Here is a 16,212-nt window from a genome sequence, read left to right on the forward strand (position 1 = left end):
GGCACGGGGGCGAGGAGGGAGAAGGAGCCCCACCTTAGACAGCACCCCGGAAGCAGGTCGGAGGGGAAATTGGCTTCTGTGCAAGTAATAAAGGAGCTGAAGGCCCCTGAGAGAGGCCGAGGGCCAGCGAGGAGGGTTCAGCACCCAGGGCCAGAAGAGGGGTGCTCAGGGTCACGGGGGGTCAGGGAGTAGGGTGACCTTAGCCTCGCTGCAGGCCCTGACGCACACGGGGATAAAGGCTGTAATGAGATTAGTCTTGAGTCTGGGGCATAGTGGGGGGGAGGCTGTGAGCTTGGGAGAGGGAAGCAAGGAGAGGGAAGTGCCTGGACGGGAGAAAGCCGGCCGGGTTCCTGGGTCTCCTCCACACTCCTATCGGGGAATTTCAGTTCCACAGAGGCTGGGGGGCTGGCTCAGCTCCATAGATCCATACAGAAAGACATCACCAAGCAGCCAGAACACACAACCTCTGCAGGATGTGCCTGCGATGGGGAAGGCCCTGGACGTCCGCAGGGTGGGGCTCGTCTACCCTGGACACGGGACCCTGTGCCCCTTGGAGGCCATGGGGATCTAAGCTCCCTCCCTTCCTCTTGATGGCTCTTCTTGTCTGAGGGAATGAAACCTGTTTCTGCCTTCCTGCAACATGCCAAGTGACATCAGGGTGGGAGGGGATACGCAGAGAGAGAGCCCTCCCCACGAGGACAGACGCCGCTCTCACAACCCATGACCTACAACTCCTGGTGAATTCCAGCAAGTCACTAAGAAGGCCCTCAGAGGAGTGGGGCAGGGAGGAGGTAAATGATGGTACCAACATCTGATGCGTCCATACAAAGTTTCTTCTTAACAATAATAATAATAATAATAATAATAATAATATATATATATATATATGGGCCAGGTGTGGTGGCGCATGTCTTTAATCCCAGCACTAGGAGGATCGCCATGAGTTCGAGGCCACCCTGAGACTACAGAGTGACTTCCAGGTCACCCTGGGCTAGAGCAAGACCCTACCTTGGAAAAAAAAAACCCAAAAACCAAATACACACACACACACACACACACACACACACACACACACACACATATATACACACATATACATATTAATGGAGAAAACATCACTGAGATGTAACGACATGCCGACTTCTAAAACCCTGAGCCTGGTTCATATAAACAAATCTAGACCTTTGTAGGCAGATCCTTACTTAATAAAAGAATTAGCAAATGGGGAAAAAAAAAGTACTATCCATATAGGGTAGGTATAGTGATTTGCCCCATCTTAGAGCGAGGGACAGTGAAGCAATTAGGCTTCGGGGGACAAGCAGGAGGGGAAGACGGGATTCGAACGCCATTCAGAAGAGTAGGCTCTTAGCTCCTGGACCAGCGGGCTGCCCACCACACGGTCTTGGTGTCACGGTTACCTTCTTGCTGCGGGATGAGCCCCCGACCAGAAGCAGCTTATGGGAGGAAAGGGTTTATTTATCTCAGGCTCACACCCTCCGGGCAGCTGGCTCATCTCCACAGGCCCAGGGTGGAAACGGTGGCAAGGTCACACCCTAGGCAGTGGCTGAGCCTAGGCTGCAGGGACCCGTGCTGACTGGGGACTGCACAGACTTTAAGGGGCCAGCCAGGATAGGCAGCGCAAGCTCCGGGTGACGAGAGCTGCGTGGTTAGACGTGGCCACAGATCTGTCCTGGGGCGAGGAAGGGCAGTCCTTGTGGAGTTCTGAGTCCCCTCGTGGGTAGCCCTAAGAACCACTCCTAGGGTTCAGGCTTCTACAGAGGACTTTTGAGCTAGAGAGACTGGAGCTATTTCCAAGACTCATGGGTACTCACTCTTTCGTCCCATAGAAAATGACAGCCTGTGGGGGAGGGGGGAGATGGATGGATATACCCAGAGGAGCAGCCACATCTGCCCGAGTCCTAAAGGAACAGAGAAGGATATTGTACTGGCACAGCCAGGGGAAACAGACGAGACATGTCCCATGCCACTCGCCTGGGCTGCCCAGTTAAGGGCACAACCGAGAGCTCTCCAGCACCCCCAAGTCCCTTGCCCAGCTTCTGTCCATGTGCAGGCTAAAAATAGCCATCCTTTCTTTAATATATAATATATATATATATCTCCCTTGCCACAGGCTGGAGAGATTGCTCAGCGGCTAAGGCGCTTGCCCACAAAGCCTAAGGACTTGGGTTTGATTCCCGGTACCCGTGTAAAGCCAGGTGCACAAGGTGGAGGATGCATCTCGAGTTCGTTTGCAGTGGCTGGAGGCCCTGGCACATTCATTCTCTATCTGCCTCTTTCCCCTTCTTCTCTTTCTCAAATAAACAAATACAATTTTCACCGGGCCGGAGAGATGGCTTAGTGGTTGAGGCTGTTGCTTGTAAGCCTGGCGGCCCAGGTTCAACCTCCCAGCACCACACATAGCTAGATGCACAAAGTGGCACATGCATGTGGTGCTCATTGGCAGTGGCAAGGGGTCCTGGTACACCCATTCTCTCTGTCTCACGCCTGTCCCTCTCTTTCTTTCTCTCTCTCTCACACACACAAATAAATAAATAATTTTTTTTTCTAAAATTATTTATTATGGGCTAGAGAGATAGCTTAACAGTTAAGGCTCTTGCCTACAAAGCCTAATGACGTGGGTTGGAGTCCCCATTACCCACATAAAGCCAGATGCAGTGACACATACATCTGGAGTTCGTTTGCAGTGGCTGGAGGCCCTAGCATGCCCATTCTCTCTCTCTCTCTCTCTCTCTCTCTCTCTCTCTCTCTCTCTTTCTCTCTCTCTCCTTGCAAATAAATAAATAAAAACCCGCCTCTGGGAATCCTAGGACCTGTACTGAGACCTTGTCCCATGGCTGGACCAAAAGTTGGCCCCTAGAAAGGCCACCGGGGAGAAGAGGGAGGTGACTAAGGAATAGATGAGGCCCGATGTCATGCTGGGAAGGCTCAGGAAGGAGGGGCCACCGCTGGACGACGCCTTCTGTCCGGCGTCAGCGGGATCTTCCTGTTTGTGGTTAAGGTCATCAGCCACATCCACTGCGACTGACGCAGCTCGACCCGGGTGGTGGGGGCGTCGGGGGCAAGCCGGGCTGCCACCTTTCCCAGATGTCCTCCTCAGGAAGGGGCTGAAGTGTTTCCTCTGGGGAGACCCAAGATACCCCCTTGGTGTCACGCAAGTGCCACCGGCTGCAGGGCAGGCTTCAGGGGGGCAGAGCAGAGTTCACGTATGATGACACAGGCTATGCAAATGCAGCATCTGGTGTTCTCCGAGATGAGTCATTTTCAACAAATGGCTCGGCTTCATAAGCACCGACTTTCGCTTTAAATTTAATTCTAGCTTTTTATCGCTGATATTTTTGTGGGTTTTTTTTGGTTTTTTTTTTGCTTGTGTTTACCTGACTCTCAGCGTTTCTTTCCTATCCCTCCCTCCGCTGCCCTGCTGTCTCCTCCTTGTTGAAACCACGCCGCCCCCACAAAGGAGTCTGCCGTGTTGAGTCCAGCTTCCCCCCTGCCACGGGCTCTCGTCCCCAGGTTCTGGACCCCGTGCTGAAGACCACCAGGGCCAGGGGACAACAGCTGCCTCGGATGGACGCTTGGGCTCCCGCCTGGCCCAGGCTGGCGACCCAGGCAGCCTCTGCTCTGATGGACCCGGCCTCCCCTGTGACTGGCCACGGGCCGGCCTGTGCTGCCCGGTCCTTCCCCGGGAGCACTCCCTTGTCACCCGCTCAGCCCACACTAATGACAGCGGAGTACGTGGGCGCGAGGCATGCACGCCAGCACGTGCAGGCACTCCCGGGCTGTCTCCCCTTCCTCTTCCTTGTCCTAAGACTAGAGTGGACGCGTCCTTGGGAAGGTTTCAAGGGTGCCACGTGTGCATAGCCTCTCATCCTTCCCTTAATCCTCGTCCTGACCGCCCGCGCCGCTCACGGGCGCCTGCGACCAGAGCCCACGGGAGCCGCCCTGGGCCTCGTGGCCTTTGCGGGAAAGCGGACAAACCACCGCGGTGGCCGCCGCCTGCATTTCACGGGGCCCGCTGCTGCCGTGCCCACGGTGCGCGTCTTCTCGCTTTCGAGCGGCAGAGCACCACACACCACCTTGCAGAAGGCTTGGAATCAAACACATTTCCCAGGGGAGCAAAAGAAAGAAAGATGAGGCTCGGCAAAGCATCCGAGCCATTCAGAGGCATACAAATGCCCTCAGGCTTACCCACCGTCCAGCGCGTGCAGGAGATGGAGTCCGGTGGCATTGCTGGGCAGTTAGGGGGGAACTGGGCCCCCTGAAAGTAGAAAGGCAGGAAGGTCTGCACTTGCTAGAGATCAAAGGAGGATCTGACTTCTTATCTCTGGCCTGGTTCCCTGGATCTATTTTTCCATACCTGAACCCCTCCCTGGGTGGAGGCTCTTTTTCTAGCACCCTGACATTGTGGTGGGTTAAGCTTAGACCCCAGAACTTGGCGTCGTGGCTGGCCTCTTCCTGAGCCAGCCTTAGCCCAGACCAGTCAATGGTCTCTCTGGCTCACCTGAGCCAGAAGGGGAACCCTCCCCCCCCCACTATAAGGTTATAAATACAATTTACCAGGGGAGGACAAACGCTCTCTCTTTCTCTCTCTCTAGTTCTCTCTGAGCTTCCTGTCCGCTCATGAGCCTCCAGTTTTGCTGAGTTTCCCCTCGTTTCTGCCCAGCCAGGCCAAGCCAAGGGGAGAACCTCTGAACCCTACCTCCCACATGGGCTCGTTACCCCTCCAGCTTCCCACATGGGCTCATTACCCCTCCAGCTTCCCACATGGGCTCATTACCCCTCCAGCTTCCCACGTGGCCGGAGCGCTTTGTACTTTCTTTTCTGTCCTTCCCATGGTTTCTCCAGGCCCACCATGAGGGCTGTCAAGCCATGTGACTGTATTTATTTTCCTTCCCTTGGTTGTATACTTCCCTAAATAAATATAATAATTCAATAATTATCTTTCTCAGTCTTATTTTATTCAATTCCTTGGCTAAATGCAAAGGCAAACCCAGGGTTTGGGGTTCAAGGACTTTCCTAAACCCCGTAGCACCCAGTTTCACGTGCGCCATAGGCATGCCCAGCAGACAGCCCCACCTAGACTGAGTGCAGGAAAGGGAAAGTCAATTAGCTGATAACAGAAGGGACAGGCCTGGCGTGGTGGCACACACCTTTAATCCCAGCACTCGGGAGGCAGAGGTAGGAGGATCGCCGTGAGTTCAAGGCCACCCTGAGACTACATAGTGACTTTCAGGTCAGCCTGGGCTAGAGTGAGACCCTACCTTGAAAAAAAAAAAAAAAAAAATGTGTGTGTGTTGCGGGGGGAGGAGTTGTAGGAAGACTCACGAGGCCAGCAAGGCATGAAGATGTGGAGACTTGGCGTGCGCATTTAAGGGGCCAGTGAGTGGTGGAGATGGTTCCGCGTGAGCCTGACCAGCAGGCCTGGTATGTTTTGGAATCCTAAGCTTTCCTGGGAGCTGCAGCTGGAGCAAGGGAGAGGTCGGGTCAGGTCTGCTGGAGACTGCTGGGAAGATGAAAGGGAGGCAGGAATGTCCACTAACGAGACTGGTGGAGAAGCCAAAGGAAGAGGGGAAGGGGGCGGTCTGGGGTCCAGGGTGGCTTTCAGGGTCAGGCACACGGATGAAAGGTGCGTCTCTTCTAGAGACAGGCTGCTCTGGAGGAACAACAGCACTGGGGGGTGGGGGGGAAGAGACAGTTCTAGTCTCCATACATTGATTTGAGCTGCATGAAGATATTTATTATTCTTTATTTTGACAGGATTAAGTATGTGCTCTATGGATAAGTGATGTCTTTACCATCTTTCAATCACGCCTTATTTTCAGAGTACGGGTTTTGCGCTTCTTTTGTTAAATTTATACCTAAATATTTTGTTCTTTTTGATGCCATTAGAAGTGAAAATTTTTAGTTTCACTTCTGGATGCTCACTGCTGGTGTACAGAAATGTAATTAATTGTTGTATCTTGGTATTCTGCCACATTGCTGAACGTGATGGTTCTAATAATTTGAAAGTGCATGAATTTTTTTTAAAAAAACTTTTCATTGGCAACTTTCATAAATAGAGACAATATACCATGATCACAATCACCTCCCAGGACCTTCTCTTTTCTTTTCTCCCTCCCTAATTCCCCCTACACGGAATCCCACCTCCTTCCCAACTAGTCTCTTTTATTTTTATGTCATCTATTTTTTTTTTTTCTCACAGGTAGCCACTGTGAGGTCATGAATACCAAAGCACTTGGTGTCTGGAAGACAGGAGTATAGGGCTGAACACCTCACGGTCACTTCTCAGCAATATGACTTTGTTTTTGTTTTGTTTTGATTTTGATTTTATTTTCCAAGGTAGGATCTTGCTCTCGTTCAGGCTGACCTGGAATTCACTATGTAGTCTCAGGGTGGCCTCGAACTCATGCCTATCCTCCTACTTCTGCCCCCTGAGTGCTGGGATTAAAGGCGTGCGCCACCAAACCTGGCCTACTACTGACTTTTACTCCAAATCTGATGCAAATCTAAACATTTGTAGCTAGGATTCACATATAAGTGGGAACATGCAGCATTTGGCTTTCTGAGCCTGGGTTATCTCACTTAGTACAATCTTTTACAGATCCATCCATTTCCCTGCAAGTTTCATAATTTCATTTTTCTTTACAGCTGAGTAAAACTCCATTGTGTAAACATGGCACATCTACATTATCCATTCTTCTGTGGACCATGAAAGTCCCTAGGGCCCACTAAAAGAATAGCAAGAGGAGGTTCACTTGGGATCCTGGGGGGTTCTGGTTTTGCTCATATTTTCTTTTCTTTTTTGGATTTTTTTTTTTTTTTTTTTTTTGAGGCAGGGTCTCACTCTATCCTAGGCTGATCTGGAACTCACTCTGGCTATGTTCCTTCCAACCTCCAACCCAACTCCTTGCCCCCCTCCCCCAATCCTGGAGGACTCAGCCCAGTTCTTTCTGCCTTTTATGAGGACTCTGGAGTCCAGCAGAAAACAGAAGTGTGAGGCCATCTCCCACCCACTCCTTGGCTGGGAGTTGATTTTTTTTTTATCTGCTGAGAACTAGGCCCTTTGGGGCCTAATGTCTCCTCTTTGGAAGGACAGAGATATGCAACCTCCAGGAATAAGAACAAACCCAACCCAAAAGCGTCATATACAAAGATCAGTGGTGGGAGGCCAGGCGAGGTGGCGCACGCCTTTAATCCCAGCACTCGGGAGGGAGAGGTAGGAGGAGCACCATGATTTCAAGGCCATCCTGTGATTACATAGTGAATTCCAGGTCAGTCTGGGCCAGAGTGAGACCCTACCTCGAAAAACCAAAAAAAAAAAAAAAAGAAAGAAAGAAAGAAAAGAAAAAAGATCAGTGGTGGAGCCCTTACCTAGTAAGTATGAGGCCCTAGGCAACACAAATTAATAGTAATAATGAGGAGGAGGGAGAGTGCCAAATAACAGCCGTTGGTACCCCAGATAAGGAAATCCAGCACATTTACTGGGACATGTAAGGGTTCAGGGCTTCCACTCAATTACTTTGATGGCAATAGTGGCGGCCCGCCGTATGGCCTCGTTTTTAGACCCCTGGAGCACACGGAAGTCGGGCACGTGGCTCTGTAGGTACCTGCGGCCCTCCGGGGCCTCGGCCAGCATGGTGAGGGCCTTCGTGACGTTCAGAAGCACCTTGGAATTGGTTGTCGTGCACAGGACCTCAAGGAGTGGGGGGATGGCCTCTGCGTCCAGCGCTGCGTACTTCCCTGAGGACCACCAACATCAGCCTGAGGAAACCTTCTCCCTGCGGCCTGCTGCTTACAGCATCTCAAGGGCAGTCACCTGTGCCCACCTCCTTCCCATCCTCCCCCCCTCTCCTTGCAACCCTCTGCTGAGTCTAGCCTGGGACAGACCCATCATCTCCTGCCTTTTCAGTCTCCTACCTTGCTTCTGGCCCTCACAAGGCAAGGGCTGGAGAGATGGCTTAGCGGTTAAGCGCTTGCCTGTGAAACCTAAGGACCCCGGTTCGAGGCTCGGTTCCCCAAGACCCACATAAGCCAGATGCACAAGGTGGCACATGCGTCTGGAGTTTATTTGCAGTGGCTGGAGGCCCTAGTGTGCCCATTTCTCTCTCTCTCTCTCTCTCTCTCTGCCTCTTTCTCCCTCTGTTGCTCTCAAACAAATAATAATAAACAAAAATTTTTTAAAATGCAAAGTCAATTGTTAGTTTACGTGGCAGGTTACTTCTTGGGCAGCTGCTCTGCCCAACCAAAGACACGTGGCAGGGCCGGGAGGGTAGGTCAGCAGTCGAGTGCTTGCCTCGTCTGTAGGCGTCCCCAGGCATCGGGAATTAATAATGACAAAGCGAAGTAACAAAATTGCCATATGGTTCTGCTGGTCATGACGCTTGCGGTCTGAGGAGGACGCTGCATTAATGTATATGGGGGACACTTTCCTTAGCCCTTCACTTCCCCCTCCCGCTGTAAGTGAACGCTGCCTTTTGTTGGACATGTGTGTTCACATAGGCACCTCGACTCTACTACCTCCTTCTGTCCTTTGGGTGCATCTCCAAGCCCCCCCCCCCCCCAGAGGAGGCTCTGACCTCGCACTACGCCCACCCTTTGGAGGCTGGTTTCTTCTCCCCATCATCCTGCACCCCCCCCCCCCCCGCCAGCTGTGAGGCTGAGATGCCCGGGCTCCGTGGTGCAGCTTCGGGCCCAGCTCAGAGAAGCTCAGCTGGAGTGCTGGCTGAGGACTGGATAGCCTCGCGTCCCCGGGAACTGGCCTCTGTGGCTCTAGTGACTGGCTGACCCTGGATGGGCCCCCTGGCTCTCCAACTGCTCCCACAGAAGCTTGCGCTCAGGGATAGGAACATCCCGAGACGAAGGCACGTGGGTGACCCGGCTCCACATGCAGTCGCATTCTGACCGCAAGATGGGAAGGGAAGCTGTGGGCTGTGAGGGGGGCCCCCACCTCTCCCCTTGTGTGTCTCAGGTTTCTCCACTCAGGTCCAGCGGGGGAGTTTCTGGGAAGCCCTATCTTGGAGAGACTATAGCATATTGATTGCGAATCCAAGAACCAGAGAGTCCCCAGAGAACGCCATGGAATCACCAAGCACAGGGTGGGTACAGGCAAGCGTGGTCTAGTCAGGAAGGCCAGATGGCGTTCAGACAACCCAAAGGGCAAGACTCGGGAATGCCGCACCTAGACCGTCTGTCAAGTAGGGAGACCAGCCCAGGCCTCTTCCCTTTAGGTTGGTGGTAGCTGGCTTAGTCTGCAAGTTTGCCTGGCTGGGCTGGGAACCTGGGGGGAAGATGACTCTGTACTCTTATGTGTCTCTCCCCCAACTTCAGAAAAGGAATTATGATCAAGATACACCATAAAGGGGGCTGGGGCGATGGCTTAGCGGTTAAGGTGCTAGCCAATGAAGCCTTAAGTACCCGGGTTCAATTCCCCAGTACTCATGTAAGGCAGATGCACAAGGTGGCACATGCATCTGGAGCTTGTTTGCAATGGCTGAAAGCCCTGGAGTGTACATTCTCTCTCTCTCTCTTTCCCTCTTTCTCTCTCTCTGTCTGTCTGTACCTCTCTGCTTGCAAATGATTAAATAATATATTTTTTAAAGAGGGCTGGAGAGATAGTTTAGCGGTTGAGATGCTTGCCTGCAAAGCCTAAGAACCCAAGTTTGACTCTCCAGATCCCACATAAGTCAGATGCACAAGGTGGCACATGTGTCTGGAGTTCGACTGCAGTGGCTGGAGGCCCTCATGCACCAATTCTCTCTCTCTCTCTCTCCTCTCATAAATAATAATAATAAGTAAAAAGAAACACCATACAGCCAAGGACTTGGGTTTTCTCAGACCTCATGCTAACAGAATCATGAATGGCAAACTCATCAGTTCCAGTAATTATAGCTCACAAGGGCCTGAGTCTGTGGCAAGACCTCCAGGCCAAGGGAACAGGCTGGTGTGGAGGGGTCCTAATGTGAGTGAGTTGTGAAAAAGGCCACAAGCAAGCCCGCTGTGCCTAGGAGGAGTGGGGAGTAGAACCTCAGAGCAAAGCTCAGGTGGACGTCAGTGACAGGCCTAGAAGTGGATTTTGACGGGGCCCAGGGACCTGGGACCTGGGGGCTCCATACTTAGCACCTGAGCGTGGGGGGATGCATCTGGAAAGCTCACTGTGGCTACTGGCGTGCGAGGAGTCCCCTCCTGCCTGTGCCCACCCTGCCTCAGGGATCTGAGGTGGCCCCTCACCTTCAGTGGTCACAGTGGCGTTCATGAGGGCCCCAGCGGCGTTGGCTTTCACCTCCACGTTCTTGTCTTTCAGCAGGTGCACCAGGATTGGGATGACGTCATTCTGCCACACCTGGATCTTTCCCTCCAGGGGGACGCTGGCGAAGAAAGGGAACAGATGGGGGTTCCACTTTGAGAAGCGGGGAGAAAAAAAGTAAAACCCAGAACTACCTTAAGGGACACAAAAGGAAAGTACCTGTGACGGGGCTATCTCTGGTGACCATGGGTGGGACAGAGGAACACCAGTCTGAGTGTGGCTGAAGGTAAGACAGAGGCCCAGGGGACAATGGAACCTCACCTTAAGCCATCAATCATCAAAGAAGAAATGAGACATGCTATCCTTGGCACCAAAATGTTGAGGCTCGGGACCCCAGTGTTTGACCCACGACGAGATTATTTGGACATGTACGAGTCAGGTCCGGCAAAGGACAAAGCAATCCCAAACAGCAGTGGGCCACCGACTGCTGGACATCTGCAGGTGGGGATCTAGACAAGGTGACTTTTGGGTCACGTCTCATTCTGACATTGTATGAAGCTGTGAAAATGTGGGTGGGGAACTTCCCAAGAGATTTCCAAATATAAGGAAGTCAACGTTGTCCTCCCAAAAGGGAGGACCTCTTGGGGCCAGGAAGCCCTGTCCACGGGTTCCATGAAAGCTGCACGGTGCATGACCAGCCTGAACAAGCAGCCCTGATTCACTGTATTTAATCACCCTTTTCCAAATTCACTGCCCTCAGAACTCATTGTTTTTGTTGATTTTTTTTTTTCCAAGTACGATCTCACTCTAGCCCAAGTTGACCTGGAATTCACTCTGTAGTCCAGGATGGCCTCGAACTCACGCAATTCTCCTACCTCTGCCTCCACAGTGCTGGGATTAAAGGCATGCGCCTCCATGCCCAGCAGAACTCATTTTTGTAGAACCCAATAACACTTCAAAGACATAGGTGGGGTTGGGGAGATGGCTCAGTTGTTAAAGGTGCTTGCTTAAAAGCCTAGGTTTAATTCCCCAGTCCCACACAAAGCCAGATACACAAAGTGGCAAATGTGTCTGGAGTTAATTTGCGACAGTTAAAGTCCAGATGTGCCCATTCTCTCCACCATCTCTCTTCTTACCTCTCTCCCTCCAACCCTCCCCACAAAGAAATTAATAAATACATTTTTTAATACAGGTGTTCCATGGGAACACTGTTTAGAAAATGGGTCTGGTTGCCACTTATCTGTGATGTTGTAATGATGTTGAACTTTCTGTATCGTGGGCCTTGCCTCTGTAGCACCCCTCCAGGACATGGGGTCCTGGGACCACCCACAGGGTTTCCCCCAGATTCACGTATTCAGCAACATGGGGCAGGTGCTGATCCAGACACTGGGTCAAGAAGTACGTTCCTCCACCTTGACACCTGATCTTTGGAACCAGGTGACTTAACCCTTGGTTGGGAGCAATGAACAGAGCGAAGCCCCGTTTTCAGGAAGCTCACTGTGTGGGTGACACACAAAGTGGGGTGATGAACACAGGCTAGGGGAGGTCAGGGGAGCTGGGCAGAGGTGTCACTTTTATAGAGTTCCCTTCAATAAAACATCACTGAAAGAGCCTGATGTGGTGGTGGTGCATGCCTTTAATACCAGCACTTAGGAGGCTGAGATAGGAGGATCACTGTGAGTTCAAGGCCACCCAGGCCTACAAAGTGATTTCCAGGTCACCCTGTCCTAGAGTGAGACCCAACCTCAGAAAAAAAAAAAAAAAAAAAGAAAGAAAAGAATTGGGCTAGAGAGATGGCTTAGCGATTAAGGTGCTGGCCTGCAAAGCCTGAGGACCCGTGTTCCATTCTCCAGATCTCACATAAGCCAGACACACAAAAGTGAGGCAAGTGCAAGGTCACAAATGCCCGCTGGGTGGCGCAAGCGTCTGGAGTTGGATTGCGGTGGCTGAGGCTTTGGCAACCCAATTCTCTCTCTCTCCTCTCTGTCTCTCTCTTTCTCTCTCTCACTAAAATAAAAATTAAAAATTTTTAAAAAGAAAGAAAAATATACTGCAAGGACACTTTCGGGCAAAGTCCTAAGGGTAATGGTTCTGGGTGGGCCTGGGACACTTTACCCTAATGATCCTTCTGTGGACTGGGTCAGGGCCATACTTGCAGAAATAGAAGCCCAGACTTCTAGAAAGACTTCCACATGGAAGGAAGAGCCAGGACTTTGGGGAAGGCCAGAGGGACCCCTCCAGAGTGGATGTGGCTGTTTTACGGGCAAAGCAGGGACTGTGGGAGTCCGGGGTACAAGGTGCAAAGTGTTCGGTGGCACGTGACTTCCCCAGTCTCCAGGACAGAATTTAGACTGCGACGCTTTGTGACCTTGAGCAGGTGACGCGATCTCATGCCTCAGCTTCCTCACCTCTGAAGGGAGACGTCCCCTTTCCCTATAGTGACAGATGTGTGCGGTTTGTAGGCAACATCTGGCACACGGGGAGCATGTGGCGCCCGCGGGAGGTCCCCATTTCCACCGAGATTCTCTGCTTGTCTTCCTCATGGAGGAGAAGCCGAGCTGGGTTTATCTAGAGGAGTGGTCAGGCAGGATTTCCTGGGACACAGGACACTCCCAGGCCAAAGGCCCACACTGGCCCTAGTAGAAAAGTTCCTCTTCCAGCCTAGTGCCCACCTGGTCCCAGGGAACAAGGAAGCCTGTGGTGGAAGTACACCTGGGTGGATGCCCTTGGCCTCTGGTGGACACTCGGCTGGGCAGAGCCCTGCTGCTCAGTCTCTGTTAGCCTCGGAGTAGCTGGTTGACCTCTCGGCAGGGTCCCGGGGGCATGGCCGCGCCGCCCACCTCGAGCGGGCCTCACCTGATGGCGATGAGAACCCGAGCAGCCTTGCTTCGGATTTGGCTGCTGATGCTCAGGAGCTTCTCCTTCAGGCAGGGCACGGTGCGGCTCTTCAGCGCCTCGGTGGCGTTCTCCTTCAAGCAGGGGGCCAGGGTGTCTAGGATGAGCTCCTGGACGCTCTCCTCCTCCCTCTGCAGCTTCCACACCAGCGAAGGGATCAGGCCGCTGTAGACGATGCCCTGCGCCCCTGTGACACAGGACAGGAGCGCTAGCTTTCCCCTTCCCCAGCACCAACGGGCCCAGGTTGAAGGGGGGGGGGGTGCCTAGCAGGGAGGCTGGGCAGTGGGAAACGACGCGTGCGGCCAGGGTCAGAAGCTGGAGCTGAGAAGTGACAAGAACTACAGCCGCAGGTGCTGACACCCTCCTACATCCCTGTGTTATGTCCCCCAAAGTTTGTATGTCGAAGACTTGATCCCCAGCAGGTGCCTCAGTTGAGAGGTAATTGGATTGCGAGGGCATTTGCCTCATCAATTAGCCTCCTCAATGGATAACTCGTTGGGAAGTACGTACTGAATGAGCTACTCGGAGGTGTGACCTATGAGTAGGAAGTGGCCACTGGGGTAAATGCCTTGGGAAACTCTCTCTCTTCCGTGCCTCATGAGGTGAGCAGTCCAGTGGCACCATACCCCTCCCATACCCTCTTTTGCATGTGCATAACAGTATGGTGGCACGGCATGCGTGGCGTGGGTAGTATGGCGTGGTGCCCTGTGGGCTCACTGTGGAGGCAGAAGCAGCTGGAAGGGATCATTAGGTGTCCCCTCCACCACTCACCTGCCTGGTTCTCCTTGTGATAACGTCTTACTGGTTCTAGAGTTTACCTTTCAGGAGCCCCAGTTACTCTCCAATCTGTTTCCCATGGGACTAGGGTGTTACAGATGTATGGCCATGCCCAGCTGTTTACCCGGGTTCTGGAGATTCCCTCTAGGGCAATCTCAGGTCCTCATGCTGATGCAGGAAACACAACCACTGAGCCATCGCTCCAGCCCAAATCTTCCTTTTCTTTTTTTAAATTGGAAATGGGGAGGCATCCCAAACCCCTCTCCCCATCCAAAACACATCAGAGTTTGGAGTCCCCCAGATTGGCTTGGCCAGCCCTTAAGAAGAGTTTGGAGGACCTGGAGAGATGGCTCAGAGGCTAAGGTGCTTGCCTGAAAAGCCCAAGGACCGGGGTTCAATTCTCCAGGACCCACATAAAACCAGATGCACACAGTGGCACATGCATCTGGAGTTTGCAGTGGCTAGATGCTCTGGTGTGCCCATTCTCTCTCTCTAAGTAAATAAATAAATAAAACACTGAAAAAAATGCTTAAAAAATGGAAGAGTTTGGAGTGCTGATGAAGATAGATGAAGAATGCCAACCAGTGTCTCCTATTCCCAAAAGACCTTTGTCCCCATGTAAAGGTGACAAGAATCCAGACGCAGGCCGAGGAGCTTTGGAGGGCCCTGTAGGAGATGAGACTGTCTTGAGTTGCTTTTGCATCAGTGTGGTCCAATTCCTGATGAAGCAACATCAGGGAGGGGAGATTTGTTTTGGCGCTTGGTTTGAAGGGACACAATGTACTGTGGCAGGAAGGCATAGTGGCAGATGGGAGAGCACATCGGGGTTCCTCCCCTCCTCCCCTCTCGTGGAACAGAAGCACAGACTGGACAGAAAGAGGGACCAGGTTATGAAGCTCGAGGCACACCCCACTCACCCACTTCCTCCAACTCCTAAAGGTTCCAAACCTGAAAGAGTGCCAGCATCTGGGGAGCAAATATTTGATCACGGGAGCCTGTGGGGGACATTTGGTATGGAACCCATGACGGTGCCGGGGCACAGGTGCTCGAAGCGCAGTGGGAAAAGATTCCCCTTTGCCTGGCGCGGTGGCGCACGCCTTTAATCCCAGCACTCGGGAGGCAGAGGTAGGAGGATCGCCGTGAGTTCAAGGCCACCCTGAGAGTACATAGTGAATTCCAGGTCAGCTTGGACTAGAGTGAAACCCTACCTTAAAAAAAAAAAATTCCCTGTAAAGGGGACCCACCCATTTACTGGCTTCCTCCGGTTTCCCTGTCTTCTTGGGACTATCTGCCTGTGGCTACCCAGAGAACTGGGAACCCAGCACAACAGCACCACAGGCCTGCGGTGCCCAAGGCTCACAGAACAGCCTTCCCAATTCACGGAGATGAGAAAGGAGTAAAAAGGAGCTCTTCTCTATGGCACAAGAGCCAGCTGGCACAGCACAGCCACCCAGCAGCGGACCCTCTCCCCAGCCCCCCCCCACTGTGTCCACACTGCCCACTGCAAAGCCACCTGTAGCCCTAGAGAGGTGGTCACCTTCCCTCCCTTCTGCTGTCCCCAGCTAAGCCCTCTAATTTACTCTAGAGAGATAAATGATCAAGTTAATTAGCCTAGCGGTCTCTCTGTGCTATTAGCACTGGGATTTCCTCCTTGAAGACATCACCCAGCCCTCCTCCCTCGGGCCCTGAGGACCTCACATAGCGGGTGCCTGTGGTGACGCGGTTGCCGAGGCCAGGGCCGTTCATCAGCTTTTGCTACCCCCAACTCCAGCATGTTCTCTGATAGGGTTCCCAGTGCCTCTGGTCAGCTTTTCTCTGGGGTACCAGGGGAGGAGAAACTAACCTGTTCCATTTGTGCTCAGAGCTCCTGAGACACAGGGAAATCCGTTCCCTGCTGCTTCAAGTGTGCTGCTGAGCTTTGCTTTAAATTTTCCTACCTAGAGGCTGGAGAGATGGCTTGGTGGTCAAGGCACTTGCCTGCAAAGCCTAAAGACCCAGGTTCAATTCCCTAGTACCCCCGTAAAGCCAGATGCACAAAGTGGTGCATACATCTGGAGTTCATGTACAACAGCTGGAGGTCCTGGAGTGCCCATTTTCTCTCTCCTTGCAAACAAATAAATAAAAATATTTTTAAACACAGAAGTCTAATGCCCAAGGTCCACCAGCAGATGGGAGCAGAGCCAGGACCCTCAACGATGCCTGGTTTGATTTCTCGGTGCCAGGCCACTGCTCCTAGAAATACCCAGCGCCAGGACATGGGTTCATTTTAAGACGCAGAG

Source organism: Jaculus jaculus, chromosome 13 (genome assembly GCF_020740685.1).
Source record: "Jaculus jaculus isolate mJacJac1 chromosome 13, mJacJac1.mat.Y.cur, whole genome shotgun sequence".
In the NCBI taxonomy this organism is placed as follows: Eukaryota; Metazoa; Chordata; class Mammalia; order Rodentia; family Dipodidae; genus Jaculus; species Jaculus jaculus.